This window comes from Asterias amurensis, chromosome 12 (assembly GCF_032118995.1).
Source record: "Asterias amurensis chromosome 12, ASM3211899v1".
In the NCBI taxonomy this organism is placed as follows: Eukaryota; Metazoa; Echinodermata; class Asteroidea; order Forcipulatida; family Asteriidae; genus Asterias; species Asterias amurensis.
The window spans coordinates 19,878,670-19,890,263 of NC_092659.1; the positions used below are offsets into that span (position 1 = coordinate 19,878,670).

The 11,594-nt window shown below is 63.2% G+C and overlaps 2 non-coding genes across 2 annotated transcripts; both read left to right on the forward strand.

The window, feature by feature from the left end:
• The first annotated feature begins 7,209 nt into the window (after window positions 1-7,209).
• Window positions 7,210-9,024, forward strand: LOC139945626 (small subunit ribosomal RNA). The gene has a single exon (XR_011787101.1). It is a non-coding gene; the product is annotated as a small subunit ribosomal RNA (ribosomal RNA).
• A 643-nt stretch (window positions 9,025-9,667) lies between these two features.
• LOC139945670 (5.8S ribosomal RNA) lies at window positions 9,668-9,824 on the forward strand. Its single transcript, XR_011787143.1, has one exon. It is a non-coding gene; the product is annotated as a 5.8S ribosomal RNA (ribosomal RNA).
• The last annotated feature ends 1,770 nt before the right edge of the window (window positions 9,825-11,594 follow it).

Here is an 11,594-nt window from a genome sequence, read left to right on the forward strand (position 1 = left end):
AGGTTGGACTTGGGCCGAAAAGGATGGGAAAATAAAAAAAAATTTTGGACTTAGAAAAAAGTTTGGACTTGGAAAATTTTCCATGAAAAAAAATCCCCGGACTTTTATAACCACCGGGCGGGACGAAATTCAGGCCGTGGCAGACGGCAGGAAATCGGCAAAACACGCTCCCGGAGAAAGTGGCCCAGAACCCGGACAAAAGTGGCCCAGAACCCGGACATAAAAAATACTAGAACAAAAAAAAAAAAAAAAAGGTTGGACTTGGGCCGAAAAGGATGGGAAAATAAAAAAAAATTTTGGACTTAGAAAAAAGTTTGGACTTAGAAAATTTGTCATGGAAAAAATCCCCGGACTTTAATAACCACCGGGCGGGACGAAATTCAGGCCGTGGCAGACGGCAGGAAATCGGCAAAACACGCTCCCGGAGAAATTGGCCCAGAACCCGGACAAAAGTGGCCCAGAACCCGGACATAAAAAATACTAGAACAAAAAAAAAAAAAAAAAGGTTGGACTTGGGCCGAAAAGGATGGGAAAATAAAAAAAAATTTTGGACTTAGAAAAAAGTTTGGACTTAGAAAATTTTCCATGGAAAAAAATCCTCGGTGAAAATGACCACCGGGCGGGACGAAAATCAGGCCGTGGCAGACGGCAGGAAATCGGCAAAACACGCTCCCGGAGAAAGTCGGCCTCCTGTCCTCGGACTTTGGCCAAAAAGTGGCCCAGAACCCGGACAGATAGGCCAGTTCTACGAGTTCGCGAAAAATGGCTCGAGTTCGGAGGCAAAAAGTCCTCAAGAGATACGGTAGGCTTTTGGCGGCGCCCGCTGCGTTCCGAGAACGGTCGAGTTCAGAGCTGAGGCGCTCGTGGGTCTCCAGACCCACGAGGGGGTTGGTGACCGAACCGAGAGACCCTTTTTGGGCCCGGAGTCCGGCGGATGGGGGGGGGTAAGAGGGTGCCACCAGTCCTCAACCTGCTGGGGCTACTATAGGGGGGTGAGAACAAAAATCTGGGGTCGGCCAAATGAAAAGTTTCCAAAACAGTGTAAAGCAATGGGAAACCGGCTCACCGTGGCGGGACGAGCTATTTAGTGGGCCTCCCGGAGCCGGCAACCTACCCCCTGACGGGCGGCGGCGACGGAAGAAGGGAACGTGAGCTGAGATATTGAGCGGGCCGGGCAGTCGGGTCCACCGGTCCGGGGTCGCTCCGTACGGCAGGGTTTCGGCCCTGCACGCTGACAAATCGTCCCGCCCGTGGCAGTAGGAAGCGGGCCCGGCTCTGTCGGGCTGCACGGGCGGGTAAACGCTTCCGACGGCAGGGCTCCCCGGCCCTGCACGCTGACAAATCGTCCCGCCCGTGGCAGTAGGAAGCGGGCCCGGCTCTGTCGGGCTGCACGGGCGGGTAAACGCTTCCGACGGCAGGGCTCCCCGGCCCTGCACGCTGACAAATCGTCCCGCCCGTGGCAGTAGGAAGCGGGCCCGGCTCTGTCGGGTTGCACGGGCGGGTAAACGCTTCCGACGGCAGGGCTCCCCGGCCCTGAGCCCTGCTCCGTCAAGGGAACCGGAGCTGGGCTTGGACCCCCAACCCCACCGGGTAGATCGAGGGGCCCGTGGGGCCTCGGTGGCTAATGAACGGCGGTGCTACCAACCGGGCACGCCGACACATCGTCCCGCCCGTGGCAGTAGGAAGCGGGCCCGGCTCTGTCGGGCTGCACGGGCGGGTAAACGCTTCCGACGGCAGGGCTCCCCGGCCCTGCACGCTGACAAATCGTCCCGCCCGTGGCAGTAGGAAGCGGGCCCGGCTCTGTCGGGTTGCACGGGCGGGTAAACGCTTCCGACGGCAGGGCTCCCCGGCCCTGAGCCCTGCTCCGTCAAGGGAACCGGAGCTGGGCTTGGACCCCCAACCCCACCGGGTAGATCGAGGGGCCCGTGGGGCCTCGGTGGCTAATGAACGGCGGTGCTACCAACCGGGCACGCCGACACATCGTCCCGCCCGTGGCAGTAGGAAGCGGGCCCGGCTCTGTCGGGTTGCACGGGCGGGTAAACGCTTCCGACGGCAGGGCTCCCCGGCCCTGAGCCCTGCTCCGTCAAGGGAACCGGAGCTGGGCTTGGACCCCCAACCCCACCGGGTAGATCGAGGGGCCCGTGGGGCCTCGGTGGCTAATGAACGGCGGTGCTACCAACCGGGCACGCCGACACATCGTCCCGCCCGTGGCAGTAGGAAGCGGGCCCGGCTCTGTCGGGCTGCACGGGCGGGTAAACGCTACCGACGGCAGGGCTCCCCGGCTCTGCACGCTGACAAATCGTCCCGCCCGTGGCAGTAGGAAGCGGGCCCGGCTCTGTCGGGCTGCACGGGCGGGTAAACGCTTCCGACGGCAGGGCTCCCCGGCCCTGCATGCTGACAAATCGTCCCGCCCGTGGCAGTAGGAAGCGGGCCCGGCACTGTCGGGCTGCACGGGCGGGTAAACGCTTCCGACGGCAGGGCTCCCCGACATAAAAAAATACTGGAACAAAAAAAAAAAAAAAAAAGGTTGGACTTGGGCCGAAAAGGATGGGAAAATAAAAAAAAATTTTGGACTTAGAAAAAAGTTTGGACTTAGAAAATTTTCCATGGAAAAAAATCCTCGGTGAAAATGACCACCGGGCGGGACGAAAATCAGGCCGTGGCAGACGGCAGGAAATCGGCAAAACACGCTCCCGGAGAAAGTCGGCCTCCTGTCCTCGGACTTTGGCCAAAAAGTGGCCCATAACACGGACAGATAGGCCAGTTCTACGAGTTCGCGAAAAATGGCTCGAGTTCGGAGGCAAAAAGTCCTCAAGAGATACGGTAGGCTGACAGCGGCGCCCGCTGCGTTCCGAGAACGGTCGAGTTCAGAGCTGAGGCGTCTCGTGGGTCTGGAGACCCACGAGGGGGTTGGTGACCAAACCGAGAGACCCTTTTTGGGCCCAGAGTCCGGCGGATGGGGAGGGGTAAGAGGGTGCCACCAGTCCTCAACCTGCTGGGGCTACTATAGGGGGGTGAGAACAAAAATCTGGGGTCGGCCAAATGAAAAGTTGCCAAAACAGTGTAAAGCAATGGGAAATCGGCTCACCGTGGCGGGACGAGCGATTTAGTGGGGCTCCTGGAGCCGGCAACCCACCCCCTGACGGGCGGCGGCGACGGAAGAAGGGAACGTGAGCTGAGATATCGAGCGGGCCGGGCAGTCGGGTCCACCGGTCCAGGGTCGCTCCGTACGGCAGGGCTCCCCGGCCCTGCACGCTGGCAAATCGTCCCGCCCGTGGCAGTAGGAAGCGGGCCCGGCTCTGTCGGGTTGCACGGGCGGGTAAACGCTTCCGACGGCAGGGCTCCCCGGCCCTGCACGCTGACAAATCGTCCCGCCCGTGGCAGTAGGAAGCGGGCCCGGCTCTGTCGGGTTGCACGGGCGGGTAAACGCTTCCGACGGCAGGGCTCCCCGGCTCTGCACGCTGACAAATCGTCCCTCCCGTGGCAGTAGGAAGCGGGCCCGGCTCTGTCGGGCTGCACGGGCGGGTAAACGCTTCCGACGGCAGGGCTCCCCGGCCCTGCACGCTGAAACATCGTCCCGCCCGTGGCAGTAGGAAGCGGGCCCGGCTCTGTCGGGCTGCACGGGCGGGTAAACGCTTCCGACGGCAGGGCTCCCCGGTCCTGCACGCTGGCAAATCGTCCCGCCCGTGGCAGTAGGAAGCGGGCCCGGCTCTGTCGGGTTGCACGGGCGGGTAAACGCTTCCGACGGCAGGGCTCCCCGGTCCTGCACGCTGCTCCGTCAAGGGAACCGGAGCTGGGCTTGGACCCCCAACCCCACCGGGTAGATCGAGGGGCCCGTGGGGCCTCGGTGGCTAATGAACGGCGGTGCTACCAACCGGGCACGCCGACAAATCGTCCCGCCCGTGGCAGTAGGAAGCGGGCCCGGCTCTGTCGGGTTGCACGGGCGGGTTAACGCTTCCGACGGCAGTGCCGTCCAGCCAGGCACGCTGCTCCGTTAAGGGAACCGGAGCTTGGTTTGTACAAGTTGGCCTTTCTCGGTGAAAGTGACCACCGGGCGGGACGAAAATCAGGCCGTGGCAGACGGCAGGAAATCGGCAAAACACGCTCCCGGAGAAAGTCGGCCTTCTGTCCTCGGACTTTGGCCAAAAAGTGGCCCATAACACGGACAGATAGGCCAGTTCTACGAGTTCGCGAAAAATGGCTCGAGTTCGGAGGCAAAAAGTCCTCAAGAGATACGGTAGGCTGACAGCGGCGCCCGCTGCGTTCCGAGAACGGTCGAGTTCAGAGCTGAGGCGTCTCGTGGGTCTGGAGACCCACGAGGGGGTTGGTGACCAAACCGAGAGACCCTTTTTGGGCCCAGAGTCCGGCGGATGGGGAGGGGTAAGAGGGTGCCACCAGTCCTCAACCTGCTGGGGCTACTATAGGGGGGTGAGAACAAAAATCTGGGGTCGGCCAAATGAAAAGTTGCCAAAACAGTGTAAAGCAATGGGAAATCGGCTCACCGTGGCGGGACGAGCGATTTAGTGGGGCTCCTGGAGCCGGCAACCCACCCCCTGACGGGCGGCGGCGACGGAAGAAGGGAACGTGAGCTGAGATATCGAGCGGGCCGGGCAGTCGGGTCCACCGGTCCAGGGTCGCTCCGTACGGCAGGGCTCCCCGGCCCTGCACGCTGGCAAATCGTCCCGCCCGTGGCAGTAGGAAGCGGGCCCGGCTCTGTCGGGTTGCACGGGCGGGTAAACGCTTCCGACGGCAGGGCTCCCCGGCTCTGCACGCTGACAAATCGTCCCGCCCGTGGCAGTAGGAAGCGGGCCCGGCTCTGTCGGGTTGCACGGGCGGGTAAACGCTTCCGACGGCAGGGCTCCCCGGCTCTGCACGCTGACAAATCGTCCCGCCCGTGGCAGTAGGAAGCGGGCCCGGCTCTGCCGGGTTGCACGGGTGGGTAAACGCTTCCGACGGCAGGGCTCCCCGGCCCTGCACGCTGGCAAATCGTCCCGCCCGTGGCAGTAGGAAGCGGGCCCGGCTCTGTCGGGTTGCACGGGCGGGTAAACGCTTCCGACGGCAGGGCTCCCCGGCTCTGCACGCTGACAAATCGTCCCGCCCGTGGCAGTAGGAAGCGGGCCCGGCTCTGCCGGGTTGCACGGGTGGGTAAACGCTTCCGACGGCAGGGCTCCCCGGCCCTGCACGCTGGCAAATCGTCCCGCCCGTGGCAGTAGGAAGCGGGCCCGGCTCTGTCGGGTTGCACGGGCGGGTAAACGCTTCCGACGGCAGGGCTCCCCGGCTCTGCACGCTGACAAATCGTCCCGCCCGTGGCAGTAGGAAGCGGGCCCGGCTCTGCCGGGTTGCACGGGTGGGTAAACGCTTCCGACGGCAGGGCTCCCCGGCCCTGCACGCTGACAAATCGTCCCGCCCGTGGCAGTAGGAAGCGGGCCCGGCTCTGTCGGGTTGCACGGGCGGGTAAACGCTTCCGACGGCAGGGCTCCCCGGCTCTGCACGCTGACAAATCGTCCCGCCCGTGGCAGTAGGAAGCGGGCCCGGCTCTGTCGGGTTGCACGGGCGGGTAAACGCTTCCGACGGCAGGGCTCCCCGGCCCTGCACGCTGCTCCGTCAAGGGAACCGGAGCTGGGCTTGGACACCCCCAACCCCCGCCGGGTAGATCGAGGGGCCCGCGGGGCCTCGGTGGCTAGCGAACGGCGGTGCTGCCAGCCGGGCACGCCGACAATTCACCCCGCCCGTGGCAGTAGGAAGCGGGCCCGGCTCTGTCGGGTTGCACGGGCGGGTAAACGCTTCCGACGGCAGGGCTCCCCGGCCCTGCACGCTGCTCCGTCAAGGGAACCGGAGCTGGGCTTGGACACCCCCAACCCCCGCCGGGTAGATCGAGGGGCCCGCGGGGCCTCGGTGGCTAATGAACGGCGGTGCTGCCAGCCGGGCACGCCGACAATTCACCCCGCCCGTGGCAGTAGGAAGCGGGCCCGGCTCTGTCGGGTTGCACGGGCGGGTAAACGCTTCCGACGGCAGGGCTCCCCGGCCCTGCACGCCGCTCCGTCAAGGGAACCGGAGCTGGGCTTGGACACCCCCAACCCCCGCCGGGTAGATCGAGGGGCCCGCGGGGCCTCGGTGGCTAGCGAACGGCGGTGCTGCCAGCCGGGCACGCCGACAATTCACCCCGCCCGTGGCAGTAGGAAGCGGGCCCGGCTCTGTCGGGTTGCACGGGCGGGTAAACGCTTCCGACGGCAGTGCCTGGCCAGCCAGGGCCTGCGATAGGCGAGGGGCTTGGGCAACCCCTCGCGGCAGGATCATACCGAGGGAGAGAGGTAGGGAGAGAGACCGAGGGTAGGGTAGGACAGCCGGGGTGTGGCAAACCCCGGCACGGGTCCGCCGACCTTGTTGTCGTGGTGTAGCACGGAAGGCGCCGTCGAATTTATGCGTGCCGGAGACGGTCTCCCCTAGCGGGGGACCGTGTCGGCACTACCGGACTGGTCCGTCGCAGTGCGCGGGGTGTGGACCGTGCCGTCTCGTTCCCTAAGCGGGAGTGGACGGTGCCGTCTCGCACCCCGGGGCGGATCCCGGACCCAATGGCATTCAGTGAAGCCCGCATGGGCGCGAGAGGCCGACCGGACCGGGGAAAACGGCCCCGGCCCGTTACGCCAAGCGCTAGCGGGACCCCCCTGGCATCCCAGTTGCCGAAGCGTAGGTTGAGCACTTTCCCGAACCCGGGCAACCACACCGGCCGGGCGGGCCTCCACGGCCCACCCATTCCCGGGCGATTGATGGGGGACGGCGGCGGACGACACACGCCCCGGCGAATCTGATTTCTATCCCCCTGGCGATTCGAACGAGAGAACTAGAGAGAAGGGGCGACGGGAGCTGACCCGCAGGCTGGTACGAGCACCGTAGACTCGCGCCTTGGCCACGCGCTTCTGCTCCCGGGACCCGAAACGTGTGTGTGTGTGTGCGTGGCAAGGGGACCGGACCATGCTTGGGCTGGTACGAGCACCGTAGACTCGCGCCTTGGCCCGCAGGGTAAACGGGACCGGATTGTGCTTGGGCTGGTACGAGCACCGTAGACTCGCGCCTGGGCCCGCACTTCTGCTCCCCCCGGGAACCGAACCGAAACATTTGGTGAAACGGATCGCCGGCTCGAGCGCCCCGAGCCCGGCAGAATCCGCTCGGTCCGAGCGAGCCCCGCTCGCCGGCCGCAGCACGAGGTGCTACCTGGTTGATCCTGCCAGTAGTCATATGCTTGTCTCAAAGATTAAGCCATGCATGTCCAAGTACAAGCTTTCAAAAGCGAAACTGCGGATGGCTCATTAAATCAGTTATGGTTCCTTGGAGCGCATCCCCTTACATGGATAACTGTGGTAATTCTAGAGCTAATACATGCAATCAAGCGCCGACCTTACGGGAGGCGTGCTCTTATTAGGAACAAGACCAACCCGGGTCCGCCCGGCTCCGTTGGTGAACTCTGGATAACCTGGCCGATCGCACGGTCTCTGCACCGGCGACGGATCCTTCGAATGTCTGCCCTATCAACTTTCGATGGTACGTTATGCGCCTACCATGGTCGTAACGGGTAACGGAGAATCAGGGTTCGATTCCGGAGAGGGAGCTTGAGAAACGGCTACCACATCCAAGGAAGGCAGCAGGCGCGCAAATTACCCACTCCCGACACGGGGAGGTAGTGACGAAAAATAGCAATACAGGACTCTTTCGAGGCCCTGTAATTGGAATGAGTACACTTTAAATCCTTTAACGAGGATCTATTGGAGGGCAAGTCTGGTGCCAGCAGCCGCGGTAATTCCAGCTCCAATAGCGTATATTAAAATTGCTGCAGTTAAAAAGCTCGTAGTTGGATCTTGGGCGCAGGCTGGCGGTCCGCCGCAAGGCGCGCCACTGCCCGCCTGGCCTTCCTCTCGGTCTCCGCCCGGTTCTCTTGACTGAGTGCCGGGCGCGGCCGAAACGTTTACTTTGAAAAAATTGGAGTGTTCAAAGCAGGCCGTGAGCCTGGACAGCAGAGCATGGAATAATGGAATAGGACCTCGGTTCTATTGCGTTGGTTTTCGGAACTCGAGGTAATGATTAAGAGGGACTGACGGGGGCATTCGTATTGCGGTGTGAGAGGTGAAATTCTTGGATCGCCGCAAGACGACCGACTGCGAAAGCATTTGCCAAGAATGTTTTCATTAATCAAGAACGAAAGTTAGAGGTTCGAAGGCGATCAGATACCGCCCTAGTTCTAACCATAAACGATGCCGACTGGCGATCCGCCGGCGTTACTCCAATGACGCGGCGGGCAGTCTGCGGGAAACCAAAGTCTTTGGGTTCCGGGGGAAGTATGGTTGCAAAGCTGAAACTTAAAGGAATTGACGGAAGGGCACCACCAGGAGTGGAGCCTGCGGCTTAATTTGACTCAACACGGGGAAACTCACCCGGCCCGGACACAGTGAGGATTGACAGATTGAGAGCTCTTTCTTGATTCTGTGGGTGGTGGTGCATGGCCGTTCTTAGTTGGTGGAGCGATTTGTCTGGTTAATTCCGATAACGAACGAGACTCTGGCTTGCTAAATAGTCGCGCCGGCCGCCGAGCCGGGCGCTGACTTCTTAGAGGGACAAGTGGCGTTCAGCCACGCGAGATTGAGCAATAACAGGTCTGTGATGCCCTTAGATGTTCGGGGCCGCACGCGCGCTACACTGAAGGGATCAGCGGGTGATCGTCCTTGTCTGGAAGGCCTGGGCAATCCGCTGAACCCCCTTCGTGCTTGGGATAGGGAGTTGCAATTGTCTCCCTTAAACGAGGAATTCCCAGTAAGCGCGAGTCATCAGCTCGCGTTGATTACGTCCCTGCCCTTTGTACACACCGCCCGTCGCTACTACCGATTGAATGGTTTAGTGAGATCCTCGGACGGGCCGCGGCGGGGCGCCTCTGGCGCCTCGCTCGTGCGCCCGGAAGACGATCGAACTTGATCATTTAGAGGAAGTAAAAGTCGTAACAAGGTTTCCGTAGGTGAACCTGCGGAAGGATCATTAACGAGGAACGAAACAAGGACCCGCGCCGGGTCCACAGCGCGGGGACCCCGCCTGACACGGCCGCTCCATGTACATGTCCACGCCGATCCCGAAACGAAGGAAATAACAAAACGACAACAAATATATATATATATATATAAAAATCTGGCAAAAAAATGTTGCGTTTGTTTGACGGAGGAGGGCGGAGGGATCGGGTGGAAAGTGCGGTCTGGCGGGGCTCCCCCAGTGACGTCTCCGGATGTGTTTCGCGGGAGTGGCCCATGTGCCGGCATCCGAGACCGGACAAGTTGCACCGCGGAGCTCCCCCTGCCCTGTCCGCGGCGGGGTTTGGGGTGCGGGCTCTGGATGGCTGCGCCTGGTCTGTTGGATCCACCGGGGGCCCTGGGACGCCGGGGCCTGGCCTTAAATGCGACCTAGTGGGGGCGGGCAGGGAAGACACGGCGTAATAGAGGCCCGCCGTACTCTCCCACCCCCACAAACGGGCGGCTGCTCCCGTCGTGGGCGGGGCGGAGCGATCGAGTCATCTCGCGCCGTCCCGCGGACTGTGACCATATTTCCCCGCGCCCGAGACCACGGGGCGCGGGACGATAAACCCACTCATTGGTGATCGAACGAACAAGAAGCGAATTTCCAAGAGTTAGACAATTCTTGGCGGTGGATCACTCGGCTCGTGCGCCGATGAAGAACGCAGCCAGCTGCGTGAATCAGTGTGAATTGCAGAACGCAGTGATCATCGGCCTTTCGAACGCACATGGCGGCCCGGGCCCCCCGCGGCCCGGGCCTCGTCCGCCTGAGGGTCGTGAGTACAGATAGAAATCGCCGTGCCGGAGTCCGCGGATACACTCGCGGTGCCCGGGTATACCACGGTGCGAGAGCGACGGCCGGCAGCCGCGAGGAGAAGCAGTTGGTTGTTCTCCCCGCGAGGATTAATGGCTGCAGGCGTCAGATCGGGTAATGCCTTTGTGGAATACACACGAGAACTCTCCCGAAGGGGCACAGAAACCCCCTCTCCAACACGTCCCGCCTTGAAGCGTTGGCGGCAGCACCGGCTCGGCGCTGTCCGTTGTGCTCGGAGGCGCGGGCGACCCGCCGGAGTGTAAACGAGGAACCCCAACCCTGGCAAAGGGAGGAAACCCGCCGTGGCGTGGTCGGTCTCGGTCTGCCCCCATTGTCTGTATGGGCGACCGGAGCAACTCCACACCACGATCGCCGGCTGTCCTCCGCCAACTAAGGAGTAAGGGTGGGGTCCGACGGGTCGCCGCGCGCGCAGTCTCCGGGCCTCGGCCAGTGGCCGCCGGCTCCGCCCCGGGAGACCGGAGAGGGAGAGAGACCGAAAAGGGAGAGCTTCCACTGGGCCCGCGCTGACGGGTCCGTGGGGGGGTGAGGAGCGCGACCCGTTCTTGGCCTCCCAAGCAGGCCGCGGGCTACCCCCCCTCCTATAACAGTAAAACACGAACCGATAATCGACCTCAGGTCGGGCGAGAGGACCCGCTGGATTTAAGCATATCACTAAGCGGAGGAAAAGAAACTAACAAGGATTCCCCTAGTAGCGGCGAGCGAAGCGGGAAGAGCCCATCGCCGAATCCCCGGGCCCCACCGAGGGCTCGAGGGAACTGTGGCGTAAGGAAGTCCACCCCCGCGGCCGTGCCGGCGCCGAGGTCCTTCTGATTGAGGCGTGCTCCGTCCCAGGGCGGGTGTCAGGCCCAGGCAGGCGCCAGCCGGTCGCGGACAAGGGCCTCCGGGAGTCGGGTTGTTTTGTAGCGCAGCCCAAAGAAGGGTGGTAAACTCCATCCAAGGCTAAATACCTTGCACGAGACCGATAGAGCACAAGTACCGTGAGGGAAAGTTGAAAAGCACTCTGAAGAGAGAGTTCAAGAGTACGTGAAGCCGTTGAGAAGCAAACGGGAGGGCCGCGCAGATCGGGCCCGGGAGATTCAGCGCGGCCGGCGCGGTGCCCATCGGGTCCCCGCACGCACTCGAGGCGGCGGGGCCCGGGGGTGTCGGCGCTCGGCCGCGTGCACTTCTCCCGGGCGCGGCGCCCGCGACCGGTTGGGTCGCCGGCAGAGGCCGGCCGGGTGGGGTGCCTCCGACCATGCCGGGTCCCCGACGGGGGGCCTGGCCGGAGAGCCTATAGCCCGGCCGCTTTGCGCCGGCGGGACAGACCGAGGTATGGACGACGGGCCGCGCCTGCCCCGGGGTTGTAGCCTTCGGGCGGAGACCTCTGTGGGGCCCTGGTCGCCCGGGAATCCGGCGAGCCCCCCCCGCCGCAACCGTTCTCGGTGGCGGCGGGGCGTTTGTGCGTTCCTGGAACCCGGATACGATCTTGACAAGGCGCCCCGGGTCCGCGGGCGATTGTCGTGAGCCTTGCCGACCCGTCTTGAAACACGGACCAAGGAGTCTATCGGGCCCGCAAGTCGGAGGGCCGCCAGTCGAGGCCCCGAGGCGCAACGAGAGTGAAGGCCGGCTGCGGTCCGGCCGAGGCGGGATCCGGCCCCCAGGGGGCCGGCGCACCGCCGCCCTGCCACGAGCCCCCGCGGCTGTGGCGGAGGAAGAGCGGGCACGCTAGGACC